This window comes from Lemur catta, chromosome 7, assembly GCF_020740605.2.
Source record: "Lemur catta isolate mLemCat1 chromosome 7, mLemCat1.pri, whole genome shotgun sequence".
Lineage (NCBI taxonomy): Eukaryota > Metazoa > Chordata > Mammalia > Primates > Lemuridae > Lemur > Lemur catta.
Genome location: NC_059134.1, coordinates 41,813,122 through 41,830,936, shown reverse-complemented (window position 1 = coordinate 41,830,936; position 17,815 = coordinate 41,813,122). Strand labels below are relative to the sequence as shown.

The 17,815-nt window shown below is 41.7% G+C and overlaps 1 protein-coding gene across 3 annotated transcripts in view; it reads left to right on the top strand.

Moving 5' to 3' along the window:
* Positions 1-13,517: 13,517 nt before the first annotated feature.
* Positions 13,518-17,815, top strand: part of CEP295 (centrosomal protein 295) — a 49,735-nt gene continuing 45,437 nt past the window's right edge. The window contains exons 1-2 of one of the 3 annotated variants that reach the window (XM_045557121.1): positions 13,518-13,623; positions 14,645-14,731. The gene's annotated coding sequence lies outside the window, so the exon portion shown is untranslated. The remainder of the gene's footprint in view (positions 13,624-14,644; positions 14,732-17,815) is intronic. The other 2 variants (XM_045557120.1, XM_045557119.1) reach the window with 2 other exon arrangements.

The following is a 17,815-nucleotide window of genomic DNA, read 5'->3' as shown; positions in this document are numbered from 1 at the left end:
CTGAGCTTCTGCATTTCTAACAAATTCCCAGAAGATGCCCAGGCTGCTAGTCCACAAATAGTACTTTGAGGAGAAAGGATGGGGGAATCAGGCCAGCCAAGCCCTGTACCAGCAGCCCTAAGGGCCGGGGAGGAATAAATGTCTCAGTATACCTTAAGCCTTCCGTGGCACAATAGATGGAAAGTGCTACCCTAACTCATCCTATGTATGTAGGACCAGAATGCGTTGTTTCTGCACCTGAGGACATCTTTAGTACCTGATGCACATGGCGGTGAGGATGGATGGAAAAACACTTGCCTTACCTGTGCATATGTACAGCAACACTTAGTGGTGATGTATGTCAGCCAATACTGCTGAGAGGGGAAGGGAAATAGCTGTTGGGATATATGGTTCTGAAGCTGAGAAATCCGTCTATGGAAACTTTTCTGCTTCTCCGGAACCGTGTAGTTGCAGTCACATACATGTCTCTCCTTGGAGCAGGACAATATTAGTGCACAGCTTCCTGGAGCTACATGATGTTCTTTCTCTGGCACTTGCTTTGTGCACAGATGTTAACAACCATGTCAGCCCGCTCTTCCATGAACTCCCCTGGTAATTAGTTTCACGTTATTTTGCCTTGGTACAGCATTCCTTCTCCCCATGTCCATGGGACTACATGTCTGATGGCCAGGTAGTGCTACATTACCTCCTTTTACCTGGACCCATGATATAAGACTTTATCAAGACCTTTATCTTCAAAAAAGAATATGCTCAATTAACATTACCAAGAAAGGCTGACAGGCTCAATATTCAAATATTCATTCACCATAACTATTAATATATTCTTATTGGAGAAATCAAAAACCACAAGGGAAAAATGAATACATTTGGACAAAAATTTTAATTTATTTTTGGAAAAAACACCAAAAATTAAGATTAAAAGACAAATGTCGGCTGAGCACCGTGGCTTATGCCTGTCATCCTTGCACTCTGGGTGGCTGAGATGGGAGGATTACTTGAGCTCAGGAGTTCAAGACCAGCCTGAGCAATAGCAAGACCCCATCTCTACAAAAAATAGAAAAAATTAGCTGGGCATGGTGGTGCACACATGTAGTCCCAGCTACTCTGGAGGCTGAGGCAGGAGGATCCCTTGAGCACAGGAGTTTGAGGTTGCAGTGAGCTGCAATGATACCACTGCACTCTACCCATAGCAGCAGAGTGAGACTCTGTCTCAAAAAAAAAAAAAAAAAGACAAATGGCAAACTGAAGAAAAATGGCAATTTAAACAAAGATTTAATACACCAAAGAATAAGTCAATAAGAGAAATAGTCATAAGATTAATAGAAAAGGGACAAAGAACATAATCTAGGAATTAGAGTCACACAAACAATGCATATACAAATGTCAATAAATATATACATGAAAACATGCAAATAATCCCAAAATGTAAACTTTAAAAAGAATTTGCCTGTCAGATTACTAAAGATGAAATTTATTGACAAAAACACTTTTGTTGAGGGTCAAGCCAATGGCGCTGTCATATACTCTGTGGATGGGAATATAAATTAGTCAATGTGTCAAATAAATCTTTAATATTCATACACTTGGAGTCAGTAATCCCACTCCTAGAAATCTATTCTAAGGAGATAATTGCGTTAGAAGATGAATATCCATTCATTCATTCAATAGATATTTATTGAGCCCTTATTTGTGCAAAGCATTAGATTAGGAGTTAGGGATACAGCCAGGAACAAAATAAGGAAGATTCTCTGCCTTCAAGAATCATTCTATACACTGTTGGTGGAATGTAAGTTAGTACAACTTTTATGGAAAACAGTATGGAGACTTCTTAAAGAACTAAAAATAGAACTACCATTCAATCCAGCAATCCCACTAATGAATATCTACCCAAAGGAAAATAAATCATTATATATAAAAGACACCTGCATGGGTATGTTCATTGCAGCACTATTCACAATAGCAAAGTCATAGCATCCACCTAAGTGTCCATCAGTGGATGCCTGGATAAAGAAAATGTGGTATGTATATATAAATACACACACACACACACACACACACACACCATGGAATACTACTCAGCCATGCAAAAGAATGAAATTATGTCTTGTGGCAACATGGATAGAACTGGAGGCCATTGTCCTAAGTGAAATAACTCAGAAAGTCAAATATCACATGTTCTCCCTTGTAAGCGGGAGCTAACCAATGTGTACACACGGACATAAAGAGTGGAATAATAGATATTGGAGGTTCCAAAAGGTGGGAGGCTGGGAGCAGAGTGAGGGATGAGAGATTACCTATTGGATACAATGTACACTATTCAGACTATGGTTACACTAAAAGCTCAGACTTCACCATTACGCAATATATCTATTGGGGCTCAGAAAACAGTACCCCAAATGAAGGCCTCAGAAGCAGCCACAAGAGCACAAGTTTTTCTCTGACCTTCTGTCTGGCCTCTCTGCCCCATTCTCCACTGAAGCTAGCCATAGAAACTAGAATTCCTCTTCCCCAAGGTGGGTCATAAAAGCCAGAACCCCTCTGCCCGAAAGCCAGCTGTAAAACCTAAAACTATTTTGTGTAAAAACTGGCCATAAAGTAATCATCTGACCTACCTTATTTGACCATAGGCCATGGGACCCCCATTCCAGAGAGGGCCCTGTCCCACACCCGGAAGGAAGGAATGCAGGCTCAGAGAGGCCAGGAAAATCTAGACAGGCCTTGCTGGGTTTCCCCGGACTTACTCTATTAGCAGTAAATCATACCCTTTTGTCCAATCATATTTTTATTAATACATGGCTGTCCACACTTTGTTAAGCCTAAACATAAACATGGACAATTTCCCCTGTATCTTTGGGTTTCCATTCTGAAGGCTCCCGTGTATATACATTAAATCAATTTGTAAGCCTTTTCTCCTATTAATCAATCTGCCTCATGTCCTGTGATTTTTAAATGAAACTTCAGGGGGCCAAGGGCCTTGGTCCCTACATATCTATGTAACAAAACTGCACTTGTACCTCCTAAATCTATTTTTAAAAAGAAAAGCATTCATTATAGTCAGGGGAGACATGACAAAGTGGGGAGGTTTGGGGTGGTGAAAATGGTAAGAAAAGTAAAGCAGGGTTAGGGCAATGGAAGATGCAATGGGCTGCTCCTACAGGGTGATCAGGAAAGGCCTCTCATAAGGACACACTTGGGCAGAGACTTGAAGGTGGTAGGGAAGCAAGGCGTAGAGATGCCTGCGAAAAGGCAATTTGAAGCTGAAGGAACAGTGTATGCAAATGTGGGGAGTCTGTTGCTGCCTAAGGACCATCGAAGAGGCCAGGGAGCCTGGAGCAGAGGGAGGGAGGGATGAGGTGGTGGAAGCAGAGGTGGGGTTGAGGGGTGGGAGCGGTGATCTGAGATCACTCTTGATGAGACATGCAGAACCGCAGGGCCTCAAGCAGAGCAGTGATGGGCTATGACTTGAATCTGTAAAGACTCTCTGGCTGCTGCTGGAGAACAGGCTGGAAATGGGCCAAAGTGGAAGCAGGAAACCCCCTGGGAAGCCATGACAGTAATCAAGAGGAGATATGATACCTCCAAGGGAGGTGGATGAAGGTGGTTGAATCCTAGATAGGTTTTGAAGATAGAGCCATCGGGATTTCCTGATGGAGCAGATGTGAATTGTAAGAGAAAGAAAGGAGTCAAAGATGGATCTGAGATGTGTGGCCGAAAAGTACGATATGTATTGAGATGGGGAAGCCCATGGGAAGAGAATTTCATCATGAGTGAAGTGAAGTCAGAGAAATCAAGGGCTTTCAACTTGTCAAGTTTGGGATATGACTTAGACATCTAAGTAGAGATGTCAGGCAAGCAGTTGGGTTATGAATCTGGAGTTCAGGGAAAGGTCTGGGCTGGAGATGTACATTTGGGAGAATATGCATGGTATTTAGTCCTGAGACTGGACAGGTGGGACAGGATCATCTAAGGAATGATCTTGTAGATGGGGAAGAGAGGAGGTCTGAGAATGAAACCCTGGGATATTCTGAAATTTGAAAGTCAGGAATATGAGGGACTGAAGGGCAGTAGCCAATAAAATAGGAGAACCCCAAGAGAGTGGTATCCTGGAAGGCAAGTGAAGAATTCCAACAAGTAAAGGAATGATCAGCTTGTCAAGTGCTGCTCACAAGTCGAAGAAGATGACGAAAGAGCATAGACCAAGGACTTGACAACACAGACGTCGTGGTGACCTTGACAAGAACTGTGTGTGGAGGAATGTGGATGCAAACCTGATGGAGTGGGTTTGAGAGAAACAGGAGGAGAGGAAGCGAGGCTGGCATGCATAAATAACTCTTTCAAGCATTCTAGGTGTGTAAGGAAACAGAAAATAGGGTGTAGCAGGAGGGGAAGTGACATTACGGAAGTTCTGGGTTTTTTTAAAGATGGGAGCTATTACCTCACACCTGTTTGCTAAAGAAATAGTATGGCAGAAAGGGAAATGACAAAACAAAAATAAGGGAGAACTGTTTGATTAAGGGAGATGGGATGTAATCTAATTTACAAAAGAGGGGATACCTTGGAAATAAGCAGACACAAATAATTTATTACATAATTATTTATAGTGGTAAAGAACTAAAAATTAATGAAAAGTTTATCAGTGGGCACTAGATAAGTTATTTAAAGGGTCTAACGACAATAGAATAGAGCACAATCATTAAGTATTGTGTTCACTAATAGAAAACAATCATTAAAACCATGATTTTAATGATTAAAATTGATAGTGAAGATTCTATGTCTATCAACATGGTAATGTACACACAATAAAAAGCGAAACAAAACAAAAAACAGTAAAGTCAGATCCTGACTAAAAATGGTTAAAAGTGCTTTATATACATGAGATGTGAAGGTAGTTTTGTTTTATTCTTTATGATATTCTGTATTGGTTAATTTTTACAATAAACACATATAATTTGCTTAAAACTATTTTCTTCACTTACAGCCACTGCCATAAGACAGAAACTACCCCTCCCTGAAGACCTGTAGGAGGCTTTGCATGGTGATTTATCATTTAATTTCAGGCCCTTATCCCATCTCCCCTCCCCCACAAACATCTATTCAAGTTTCAATGCTGCTACTTCCTAGCTGCTTGCTTTTGAGCAATATATTTATCCTTTGTAAACTTGTTCCTTCACCAGTAAAATAATGATTTCAAAAATTTGCCTCAGAAAGTTGTTGTGAGGATCAAAGAAGGTGATGTAGGTAAAATACCTTGCACAGTGCCTGGCTAACAGTAACAGGTTCTGGAAACCAGGTTGTTATGTGGATAAGGCTGCCCTAGGGCAGGCCTAGTATGCTATTCACACCTAAAGAAGAGATCATGGAGGACTGCTCTGATCAACAGCAATGGCCCTGCCTTTGCTTTCTCCTATTTCTGGTGACGGTCTCTCTTCCCTCGTCTCACAAATTTGTGAGCACAGGAAAAGAAGAAATTCCCTGAGGCCTCTTTATTGCAGGCAAGCATTCTAAAGTTTGGCTAATCCGCCCTCTAGTGGCAAACATTATAATTTCCACCCCCCCCCCCTTTTTTCCAACAGGAGTTGTAAGAAAATGCCAATAAAGAAAGTCATCGGAGGTATTCACCTCATGTCCTCCTATTGGTTCTGTCACCACCATGGAAAGTTAGGATAGTGCCTAAAACTGGCCTCTTGTTGGCTTCCTTGTGTCCAAGCTTTGAAGGGCCTTCTTCAAATGCAAACATGTACCTAGGAAGAGAGGTCTAACTGTGAATCCTTTAGCTTTCATTAGCTAAGCCTGAGGAGTGAGTTGCAGAGTAGATGGGGACCAGCAAAGGCCATGGAAAGTTAGCCATAAAGGTGAGCCAGAAAGTGGAGCCATGTCAATCCCAAGGGTGGGGAACAGAAGGCACAAATGTCAAAAATGTTTTGTCTGCTCCCTCAAAAATCATAATTGTCTATCTCAGAGTAATACCTCAGAACAGAGGTGGATGTCATAAAACTTGAACATAGGTCTTGAGGGAAAGAAATGCAAAACTGCCTAGCCCAAACATGACTCTCTTTGACATGTTAGTATGCATTCATGCTGGTGTCAAGAGCCTTAGATTTAGAGATAGAGTGCCACTCTTGCTGTTGACAAGGTATGTCATGGCAAGCAAGCCATTTTTAGCCTTTCTGAGCTTGGGTTTTCTCATGTGTAGAATGGACATGCTGGTGATAATTCAGCTCTCAGTAAGATGCTTGGGAAACCATAGACCATGCAAAGGTTTTGTTATTTTAAGTCTCCCTGAGAAAGGTGTGTTGTGACTAGTGCTGAAGGTGAAAGAGGGGAATGTATCGGAAAGGGAAACCCTGCTTTGACCTGGGCCTGATGGCTTGATGACATCAGAATAGGTTATGATGTCTTTGGCCCTTTGGTAAAGCTGTGGAGGGAAAGTGTAGGATGAACAGATCCCTACTGGAGGACTGGGGATGGGGGAATTCTAAAAGTAGAATCCAATAGTGAAGTCTTTGGAGCAAAGATGGTGGGGAGAGAAAGAAAAAGGCAGGGAGAGGAGCCAGAAGCTTGAAACCTGGGAAGTGTTATTGGTGACAAGAGATTCAATTCACAGAAGTAAGATAAGGGCTTTACCTAAAGGAGAAAGGCCAACATGAACCCAAATGTGGAACCTAAAGAGATGTGTAGGTCTTAGCGTAACAGAGGGAATGGCCTGAAAAAAAAATGGCAAAGGAGATTTTCTGTCTTTAAAACTTCCTCCACTCTTTTGGGAACTGCAGCCTGGCCTCCATCCCTGAGGCAGGTTAAGTCTTTTGTTAAACTCCCAGGTGGCACCAGCTCCCAAGGTGGGTGGCTGGTTCACAGGCTTTGTTTTTGGCAGAGATGGAAGGATTAGAATAGTTAACCTCAGTAATTGCCTGTAGCTGAGAACCCTCCCTTTACAAGCTCTGTATTTCTGACTATGATGGGAGAAATTTGGGATTTCGAGACGAGAAGGTCTACCATATTTCCTCCTTTGCCGACAAAGTAGACTCTCTTTCCTTCCTCCTCAAACCACTGGTCTGCATTTTTCTGATTCGGCCTCGTGGACAAGCGGGAGAGCTTTCGGTAATATTAGAGAGATGGAACATGCTGCAGGGGGTTCTGGGGGCTCCAGAAAAGGTGGTTCTGTCATGGGTGGTGCATGACAAATGGTGATGAGACCATTCTCAACTAATTTGACTTGAAAATTGGATCATGAAGTGCCGCTCGGGAAAAAGTCAAGTAAAAGGTGGTCCCTCAAGCACATTCTTATAGCCAAAGTTTCATCACATAAGACATATAGGGGGGAAAAGCTCCCTACTAGCCAATGAATTAAAGCCCCGAGTTATTTTTTAAGCTGGATTGTATTATAATAATCAGAACAAAGATCCTGAAAACAGTCAATTATTTGTGGGTACCTACCTTCTTTCATTTGTTCATCATATATTTATTGAGGACTGCCTGTGGTTCAAACACTGTGCTCTACCTAGCCCTGTAGAGGTGCAAGATAGATTAGACACGGTGGTTTCCTTTAAGGTAGAAGGTGCCATTAATGTTGAGCAGAGAAAATTCAGGGTACAGAGAGAGCACAGCTGGAGGAGAAACACAGACAGCACAGAGCATCGTTCACATAAGAACTCAGTAAATAAAGGCATGGGAAGGATATGGACTTTAGTGTCAGAAAACTGCAGCTCTGTTGCTTGAGCCATGTAACACTAGGCAACTTAAGGGCTTGATAAAATGGTAAGTATTAGAATTCTTAAGACTACATTAGCCTTGAAAGGTTTTGGATTTGTGGACACGAAGGAAAGGGGATTTTTTATCTCATTACTTACCAGCACATACTCAGCTTGATGCTCTCAGGAATCATCCTTCCCACCTAGAAACTCACATAAAAAGCAAGCAGCACAGCAGGCATGCTGGAGGATGACAGCAACACTTGCTGTCACACAACATTAATTCTACCCTAATAAGGAGCAAGAAATCCCACATTCTTTGCCCATCCAAAGACATTATGATTTTATATTGCCCAGTTCTGAGTTGGGAATATGTGAACAAATGGAGTTTTTTTCTTACATTTCACAATCCTTGCACTAGCTTCAAGAGGAAGTGTTATGAGTTGAATTGTGTCCCTGAAAATTCATATGTTGACATCTCAACCCCCAGCACCATAGCATGTGACTTTGTTTGGAAATAGGGTCATTGCAGATGTAATTAGTTAAGATGAGTAGGGTGGGCTCCAAATGCAATATGGAGTATGTCATAAAAAGGGGAAATTTGGACACACACACACACACACACACACACACACAGACACACGGAGAACACCACGTGAAGCTAAAGGCAGAGACTGGGGTCTCTACAAGTCAAGGAACTACCAGAAGCTAGGAGGCTTAAAACAGACCCTCCCCTAGCACCTGCAGAGGGAACATGGCCCTGCCAACAGATACCTTGATCTCAGACTTCTAGCCTCCAGAATGGTGAGATGATAAATTTCTGTTGTTTAAGCCACTCAGTTTGTGGGACTTTGTTATGGCAGCCATAGCAAACTGACATGGGAAGTCTTTAAGGTTCTTGAGAAAGGGCAGAGCACATTTGGGGTAGAAATAAGAGTTAAATAATCTCCATGATGAGGGGAAAGACCATAAAGGCTCCTAGTGAAAATGCAGGGAGACAGCTTAAGAGAACCACACACAGAGATGAGTGTCTGAGGCCAGGGCAGATGTGTGGATGATACTGAAAGGGAGGAAGTCAAACAGACAAGATTTCCTAAAAAGAATGACACTGGACAACTACCGGTCATACTGATTCTAGGAGATAAGATCTGGACGTAGGAGACTGGTACTGAGGGGTCTGCCATAAATCAATCAGAAAACTAAGATTGCGATTAGGAAACAGCACCAATTGATCCAGTGATTCCAAAATGTATAGTATAGCACCAAGCGTATTTACTTCATATTGGGCTTTGTGTAGAGCAGGGCTTCTTAAACTTTAATGTGTGTACAAACTGCTGCAGATCTCATTAAAATACAGGTTCTGATTCAGCAGGTCTGGGGTGGAACCTGAGGGTCTGTATTTCTAACAAGCTTCCAGGGGATGCCAATGTTTCTGGTCCTTGAGTCACACTTTGTGTAGCAAGGCTGTAGATTACTGTTATGTTCACAGGTAAATGGAAATAATTTTGGATGAAGAGAATGCTATGCAAACAGTACTGATTTTTGTTCTTGTTCTATAAGAGCTATCAGTTAAAGCAGGTCAAATGGCAGTAACAAAGACATGGTAGTGTTGAAGTTACACGCCCCAACTCTGGACTGGTGCCCAAATCATAGTAGGATCTTTTATAGTTATTTGCATGCTTCTATGTAAGATATTTACAATTTTTCTATTTGGTCTTTACAACTTAAGTTTTTAAAATGTAATCTTTACAATTGCTCTATATGATAAGATAGGTATTAACATTTCTGGCACATGGAGTGTCCAATAAAGGTTGGGTATTTATATCCCCATTTTATCAATAGAGACTGAGCTTCAGAGAGGTCAACTGTTGGTCCAGGAGATGTTCAAACCCACATCTTTGGACTGCAACTGCAAAACCCTTCCCAACCCTACCCAACTGCCCTCGATAGCTATCTATGTATCTGGGTCATAAATGATCTCCCTGCAACAGAGTAGTCGCCCCCCCTCCCATAGTTACAAAAACATAAATTTGAGAGTGGGGAATATGTAACAGAGGGAATGGCCTGAAAAAAAGAGGCAGAAATATTTTCTGTCTTTTTAAAATTTCCCCCACTCTTTTTGGGAACTGTGGCCTGGTCTGCATCCCTGCCTTGGGCAGATGGTCAAGAGGAGCAGGGGAATGCCTTTTGTTCTTTGTGTTACAGCCATCCCAGGCCCAGCACCAGCCTCCAAGGTGGGCGGAGGTCACAGGCTTTGTCTTCGGCAGAGATGGGACGATTAGAATCATTAACAACAATAGCCTACAACTGAGGGCCCTCCCTTTAAAAGCTCTGTAGTTCTGTTTATGGACAAGAATTCGGATTTTGAGATGAGAGTCTGCCATTTTTTCTCCTTTGCCAGCAAAGTAATAAACTTCTCTTTCCTTCTCCTCAAACCACTTGTTCTTGTTTTTCTGATGCAGCCTCCAGGACAAGTGCCAAGCTTTCAGTAACATCCCTTCTTTTTTTCTTTTTATCTAGACTTCCCTGTCTTTTTAAGCATGTAATTCAAACCATATACACTTATGGCTTAATAAATATTGGTAATTTTGATAAATATATTAACAATGTGCTGAGAAAGATTTAAAAGATGGAATAAGACCAATGAATTTCCCTATTCTCTCCTCTCTTTTCTTCTCTATTTAAGTAAATGGCTCAGTTCCTTGGTACAACTCCTGCCCCACATCTTTAAAAAATAGCTATAGCTTTTAAAAGTCTTTCTCAGCCCATTTTTCCTGCCTGGCACTCTTTATCTCATTCCTGGTAGCAGCTCTAAATTATCCTATTGAGATACTGTCACTTGTTAAGCTCTTGTGGTGTTTATGCCAGGGAAAGAGAGGGCAATTGGCAGATGGCCAGATGGAAGGTCTTCAATTACTTCTGGCAGAGATGCCGTTTCTTCTCAATTTTATATATAAGAATTGAGGGTTCCTTCCCACTTAAGTGTCAGTTCTCATACTGGATGTGGATAAAGATTAAAGTGAACTCAGAACAGTGAAACCTGTACCATCAGAGAATCCTTTTAAACTGCTCCAATCCTAAATGGCTTCAGTTGCATTTTGAATAGAGGCAGCATTACATGGAAATGACACTAATGTCATTACTGCCTAGGGCAACTCTTCCTCTCTATCACTGGTTATTGATGTTCATTCACAACAGCTTAACAACACTAGAAGCTAAATATACCTACCTCTCCCTAGGCTTATAATGTACAAAAGGACCTAATTAAAAATCAAACCAAAAACACCAATAAACACATTACAATTTTGGGGGTTTCTTTTCTTCTGTAACCTAAAATAAATGTATTAAAATATGAGCCAGAGAAAATAGCATTTATTGTAGACTTTGTGCCAGGCATTGTCTTAAGAGCTTTAGACCTCACAACAATCTTTTGAGTACTTTTACAACATCTCTTTTAGAGATGAGGAAACTGACTTTTAGGGAGGTTCAGTAACTAGCTCAAAGTCACAGAGTTGGTAAGCCAGAAATTTAAATCCAGGCAGTTGACTCTAGGTCTAAGATCTTAACCATTATTCTATATTATCTTCAAGATGCCCAGATGTTATTTGTCTATGAGAATTTAAATGTAAATCTACAGCCTCATTTAATTTGTAAAAAAAAACCCAGAAATTCCTTCAAAGCAGCTTAAGTAAAAGGAAGGATTTAATGGCTCCTATTCCAAGGCCTTTAGAATGGACAGGCATGTTGCTGACCTTAGGGGTTTCTGGAACCAGGGATTCAACACCGCCAGGATTCTCTTTCTGTGTTCCTTGCTGTCTGTCAGACTTACTCTTTCAGACCAGCTTGTGGGGGACCACATGGTGGAGAACTTCCTGGAGAAAGCTCCAGGGTCATATCCTAACATAAGCCTAGATGAGAAAAACACTCGTCTCTGCTGGCTCCAATAAGAAAAATTCCTATGAAAGACTCTGATTGACCCAATTTAGGTCATGTACCCATCCTTAGTCAGTCACAATGGCAAGGGACATAAAGAATTGTGAACCCATGACCACACACTAAACCTAACGCAAGGCATGATATAATAGGCACATCTTTTTTAGAGTGTAGAAGGATATCTCTGAATCTGTATTGAGGCTGCTGAAGAGTATGTTTAAAATGAGTACAATTATTCTTCAAGATAAGTATGACAGGAAATGGGGGCAAAGGCAGAGAAGAAGAACCCTGGTATTTGGGATGGGGACATAAATTCTGGTCCTGGTTCCATCCTTCATTTACATGTGTTCTTGGCCAAGTGCTCTGTAACTCAGCTTCTTAGTCTGTAAATCTGAGGTAGGGTCACATTGCTTCTTCTTTGTGTGCTTGATAGTTCCTTCCTCCAGCTTTTGATGTTTCTCAGAGTTTGGTCCTTTGCTCATTGCTCTTCTCACTGCAAATTTTCCCTAAGTGATTTCATCCACTCTTCTAGCTTTTGTTATTACTCATGTAACAAGGAAATCCCTTTATGCTTATCCCAGTTCTCTCTGTGTGCTATCTACCAATGTATTCATCTGTTTATAGCACATTACTGGATGTCCCACAGGCACATGAAGTTCATCATATGCAGAGCTGAGGTCATTGCCTTGCCCGCTTAACTCCCATTTTTGATTTCTCCCTTGAGAATCAAGAATCAACATTGCCACCCTAGCTAGTGGCCTGTGAGATTAACTTTACTCTCCCTTTTCCCTCAACCTCACAGTCAACTGTTTGTCTCCTAAATATTAATATTTCTGGAATTCATCCCTTTGTCTAGGTATCTCATAAACAGCTCAAATTCAAAATATTCAAAGCTTAACTCATTACTTCCCCTTCCAAAACTCGCTCCTCTTCTGTGTGTTCTGGAACTTGGGCATCATGTTTGATTTCTTCCTCTCTTTTGCCTCCTATAACCAGGTAACCTCCAATTCCTGATGTCTGGCTTCCTGTGCAGTCTACCCACTTCTCCCCATTTTCATTGCTATCATCTTTCATTTCCTACAGTGGTATCTTAATCAGGTTCCCTGCCTCTGTCTTCATTCTTCACTCCCTCTGACCTCTTCCACAGTGCAGCCAGATCTGATCACGTCCACAGTTCCCCATGTCCACCCAACATTTTCTAATCCTTTCCTTCCTTCTGTTTTTAACCCCCTAAACTGCAAAATCTAGTATAGCAGTCATAATCCAGTTACCCTCAGGTCCCCTGCACCTGGCACAATGTACTTGGCACATAACAGATGCTCAATAAATATTAACCTGTGCTCATCCTAATTAATTGTAAGTTTTTTTTTGTTTGTTTGTTTTGTTTTACAGCAGATAAATCCCTGACATGTTCTAGCTACATCGGATCTCTGGAGGCAAAGGGTAACACGATATAGCTCACTGATGTATGAGCTGGAGTCCTTAAATGAAAGCTATCAGACACTAACTGCATGTAATATCATAGTATCAATGAATTGTGTAGTCAGTACATAAAAGGATGCATATCCCAAGATATCTTCATGATGGGGCCTTAAAACCCTTATGACTCTGGGCAAATCTCGTCCCCTTCTCGGACCTCTGTCTCCTGATCTGTAAAAGGAGCACGTTAAGAGAGGAAGTAAAACTTCCAAGCCTTGGTAGGTTGACAAATAATGGGCTTCTACGTAGGGCCGGCGCGTGCTAGTGCGCGTGCGCGGGGAGCGCGGAGCCGGGCTTTAAAGCAGAGCGGCCTTCCCAGCGGCCCCCGGGGGAGGAGGGACCGGGCCGATTCCCGCGGTTTGGCCCCGCCATTGGCGGGCGGTTTGAATGACGGAAGTGACGGCGGCTCGCCAATGGCTGCCCCGCAAGCGCACAAACGGCTGTTGGGCAGCTGATCCGCTGGGGTTGCGGAGGCCGGCTTGCTCAGAGCCACAACTCTTGACTCCGGGCTCCGGGTCCTCAGGTGAGTGGCGGAGTGCGAGACTCCCTGAGGCCCAGGAGCTGGGGGTGTGCCCCGGAGGAAGGGGAGCCCAGGAAGGCGCCGCCCGCGGTTCTCAGGCGCCCGCGGGCCGCGGGCCCTGCCTGCAGCCGGGCTGCGGCTGTAAAGAGCCCCCAGGCTGGAGGCGCGTCGGGCCCAGACCGACAGCTTGGTGCGAGAGGCTGCTCGGGGTCTTGTGCGCGAGCGGCTTCGCGCGCCCTCCCGGGGTTGGGTCGCGCGGGCTTCCTCCGCAGCCTCGCCGGTCCCTGAGCTTCCGAGCCGGGGGGCGGCCGCGAGGGCCTCTGCTGCTGCAGCAGGCTTTCCCCCAGGTCACCTGCGGGCAGGGCCTGGCACCTGGTGGCTGTTAAACAGTATTGCCTAGAATCTTTTCATGCAAGAAGCGCGCTCTCTTTTGGTGTTTGCCGCGTTTAATTCCTCAGGTATTAAGACCTGTCAAAAACTCAGCTTTTAAAACGATGGCAAACGTTTGAGTCTTTAATACTTAGGGTGTATTTGGCATGTCACACTGATTTAATCACATAATCAGAGCAAACCTGTTGGGGGAGATACTATTACTTCCTTTATACAGTTTAAGAAAGTGAGACTGTGGTGACTTGGCCAATGTCTTCCTGCTAGTAAGTGGCAGTGTTGGGTCTTGAACCCAAATCTTCTAAATTTAGTATTTTGTGATTATCGTGTAGCAGGTGCTTTGATAAAATCCTCAAGACAAAATCTTGCAGGGTAAGTAGCATCATCCCCATTATTGGATAGTAATAAAACGTATAATTTAAAAATCTATATTTATGGAAATAAGTAATACGTAAGTGGAGCAGCAGGGGAAACTTCCTTCGAGTAGAACTCCAGTTGATGATAAGTGTAGAAGGAATAATGGACTTAGGAAATACTATTTGATAACACCACAGTAGTATCATTGGATACTAAATGTAGTGGGCAAAAGTATGATGAAAAACGTGTTTCTATAGCCTCAACTATCTCTCTTCACCAGATACTTGTAAAGGAAAAGTATTAGCTACATTGGAGGAACCTGGTAGACATCACCTTAACCGAGTGATTAAAATTTACATCACCAGTGGTAAGACATATTGCCATCATTTACCTCTTGGTATTATGCGCTGAAAAGAATACATCATCACTTCTGTGGGGTTCTTGCCAAAAATGCATAACCTCAGTCTAATCACAAGAAAAATTAGACAAATTTAAATTGAAGGGCATTCAACAAAATAACTAGCCAGTATTTTAAAAATGGCAGGGCCTTGAAAAGACAGACTGAAGAACTGTCCCAGATTAGAGGACACATGACAACTTTGGCAGTCATGAGAGTGTGACTCATACCTCCCTCTCCTGCATTTTGAAACCCCCATTTGCATGGTGGCCATATTTCCCATGGGCTGTTCCTAGCCAATGACTGAGTGGTAAAGATACAAATACGGGCCTCTCCCCACAGGTCTTTCTGAACCTTTCTTAGACTACAGGGCTCTCTAAGGGGCAGTCAACCCATTCTTAGGTACTTCTTTCATTCAGTGTCAGACTTGGATTGAAGCCTGAGGTGCTTCTAGCTTTTACCAGCTCCCTCCTCTCATTCTCTCACACAGGCATTTCCCGTGATAAAAATCCTTGCCAGTTTAATCCCCTTTTTAGCATCTGCTTATTGGAGGACCCAGAGTTACACAACAGCAAATGCACCGTGTTGTCCTTGGGTTGAGTTCCTGGTCCAGAAAGTAGACATTAGTGGGATAATTGAGAAATTTTGAATAGGTCTATAGATTAGTTAAAAGTATTAGGTCGGGCGCAGTGGCTCACACCTATAATCCTAGCACTTTGGGAGGCGGGAGGATTGCTTGAGCCAGGAGTTCAAGATTAGTGTAAGCAAGGGTGAGACTTCATCTCTATAAAAAAGAAAGAAGAAAACAAAAGAAAAATTAGCTGGGCATGGTGGCATGCACCTGTAGTCCCAGCTACTCTGGAGGCTGAGGCAGAAGGATTGCTTGAGCCCAGGAGTTTTGAGTGGCTATGACAATGCCACTGCACTCTAGCCTGGGCAAGAGAGAGAGATCCTGTTTCAAAAAAAAAAAAAAATATTGTGTCAAGGTTAATTTTCTGGTTTTTAATCGCTGTACTATGGTTATTTAAGATGTTGACATTTGGAGAAGCTGGGTATATGAGAATTCTAAATCTGAAATTATTTATAAATAAGTTTAAAAATTATACACAAAAGTTACTCTGTTACATCTTAGGAGCTAAAAATAATAAATGTATATATGTTTTCCTATAATCTGATATGAGATGATGGATACCCAAAAGAATCTGAAAAAATCATAGTTCTTTCCTTTCATATTGAGGTATAACTTTGAATAAAATACACAAATCTAAGTGTGTCATTTGAGGAATTTTTACATATGTATACACCTGTGTAACCATCATACAGATCAAAATATAGAATCTCCCCAGCACCCCAGCTATCTCCTTGTGCCCACTCCTAGTTAATAACCTCCAGAAAGGTAACCCCTATGTTCATCTCTCTTATCATGGATTAGTCTTGCTTGTTTTTGAACTTCGTGTAAGTGGAATACTCTTTTGTGTCTGGCTGTTTTTTTTTCATTCAGTGGTATGTCTATGACATTCATCAGAAAATAGTTTTAATAGTTTGAATATGAGTGAATCTTCAGACACATTATAAAGAATAAATTTAATTTTGTTCATTTTTCTTCTTTGTTCAGTTCTTCTGTTTTTCGGTCCTAACTTGCAAAAAATAACAGCTTAAATAAAATGTTTCCCACTCCACATGTTTTAGCATGTCAGAAAGTTAGGAGCCATTTGAAATAAGAAAACCAGATTCTTCCCTTGGCTCTGCCACTAGATATTGTCACTTAGGACAGGACCTTTAGCCCAAGAGGCCTTTGTTTCTAAATATATATAATGAGAAGAATAATCAGCACTTTACCCTTAACAAAGCCTTGTGAGTATCCAGTAGGACGCATTGAAAGATTTTTAAATGCAGTATTCCTTTTTGACATTAGAGTCGTATAGAAGATATTAGTAATGACTGTGTATACCTATGTAGCACTTTATGTGAATTAACTCAATGAGTGAGTCATTCAGGCAACACACTTACTAAAGTACCTACTTACATGCAAGACACTATTTTTAGGCTATGGACATAAAACAATGAATAAGACCATACCTGCCCTCATTGAGCTTACGTTCTGGTGGAGAAGTCACTGGAAAAGTATTAGTCCCTATTAGGTAATTTCTCGGTCTCCCAGCCCCTATTCTTTTTACATCTGATTGAAAACAGTGTCCATCCATAGTATGTGAAATACTGCCTGGTAATTATTTATTACATTTATTAAAATTTTTAAAAAACTACCCACCATTCTTGAGTTGTTAGAAATCTAGCTAGAAGGGACAAACTGTAACTGAAAACCTAGGGGAGGTAATACCAAGACAACATAAACTTAGTCCCCATATGCATGTATAGGTAATATGCACCATAGGTGGCCAGGTCAGGAGTAGGTGAGTGAGTAGAACAGGAATTACTAGAGGACAGCTTTATGGAGGACATGGGCTTTAAGCTAGCTTCAGAAAGATGTAAGTATCCAGTAACTCAGATTGTCTACCTGGTCATTGAGGAGACCTAAGAAATGTTGACATGTCTCAGGTAAAATCATGATTGTGTACTGATGTTAAGTGTCTAATGTTTAGAAATGGTGACAGTAGAAACAAGTTGATATCAGAATTACCTGAGGAGGGTTTTCAAATTAAACTACATATTATATTCTTTCCATTTCTCCCCACCATACTACCCCAAATAGGAGCATGTTAAAATCTAGGGAGGAGAGTGAGAACACCCCAGGCATAAACAGTAGCAACAGAAGAATAGATTATAGAATCTAAACATTTGACACATCGAAACAGAATTATTCTTCTACAAGGGATTTTTAATGGTCATTCATTTAAAAATTGCATCGTTGTAATTATTGAAGGATTGTTTTGAGTATAGAACATGATATTGATGTGATGTCATGACATGAAGTGACACTTGGTGATCAAGTTATATACAACAGACAGTTGAATCTAGGGACCAGAAGCTCTTGAAAGTGTTAAATTGTAGTTGTGAAAAATGTATCCTGTGCTAACACATCTTTTTAAATCTTTG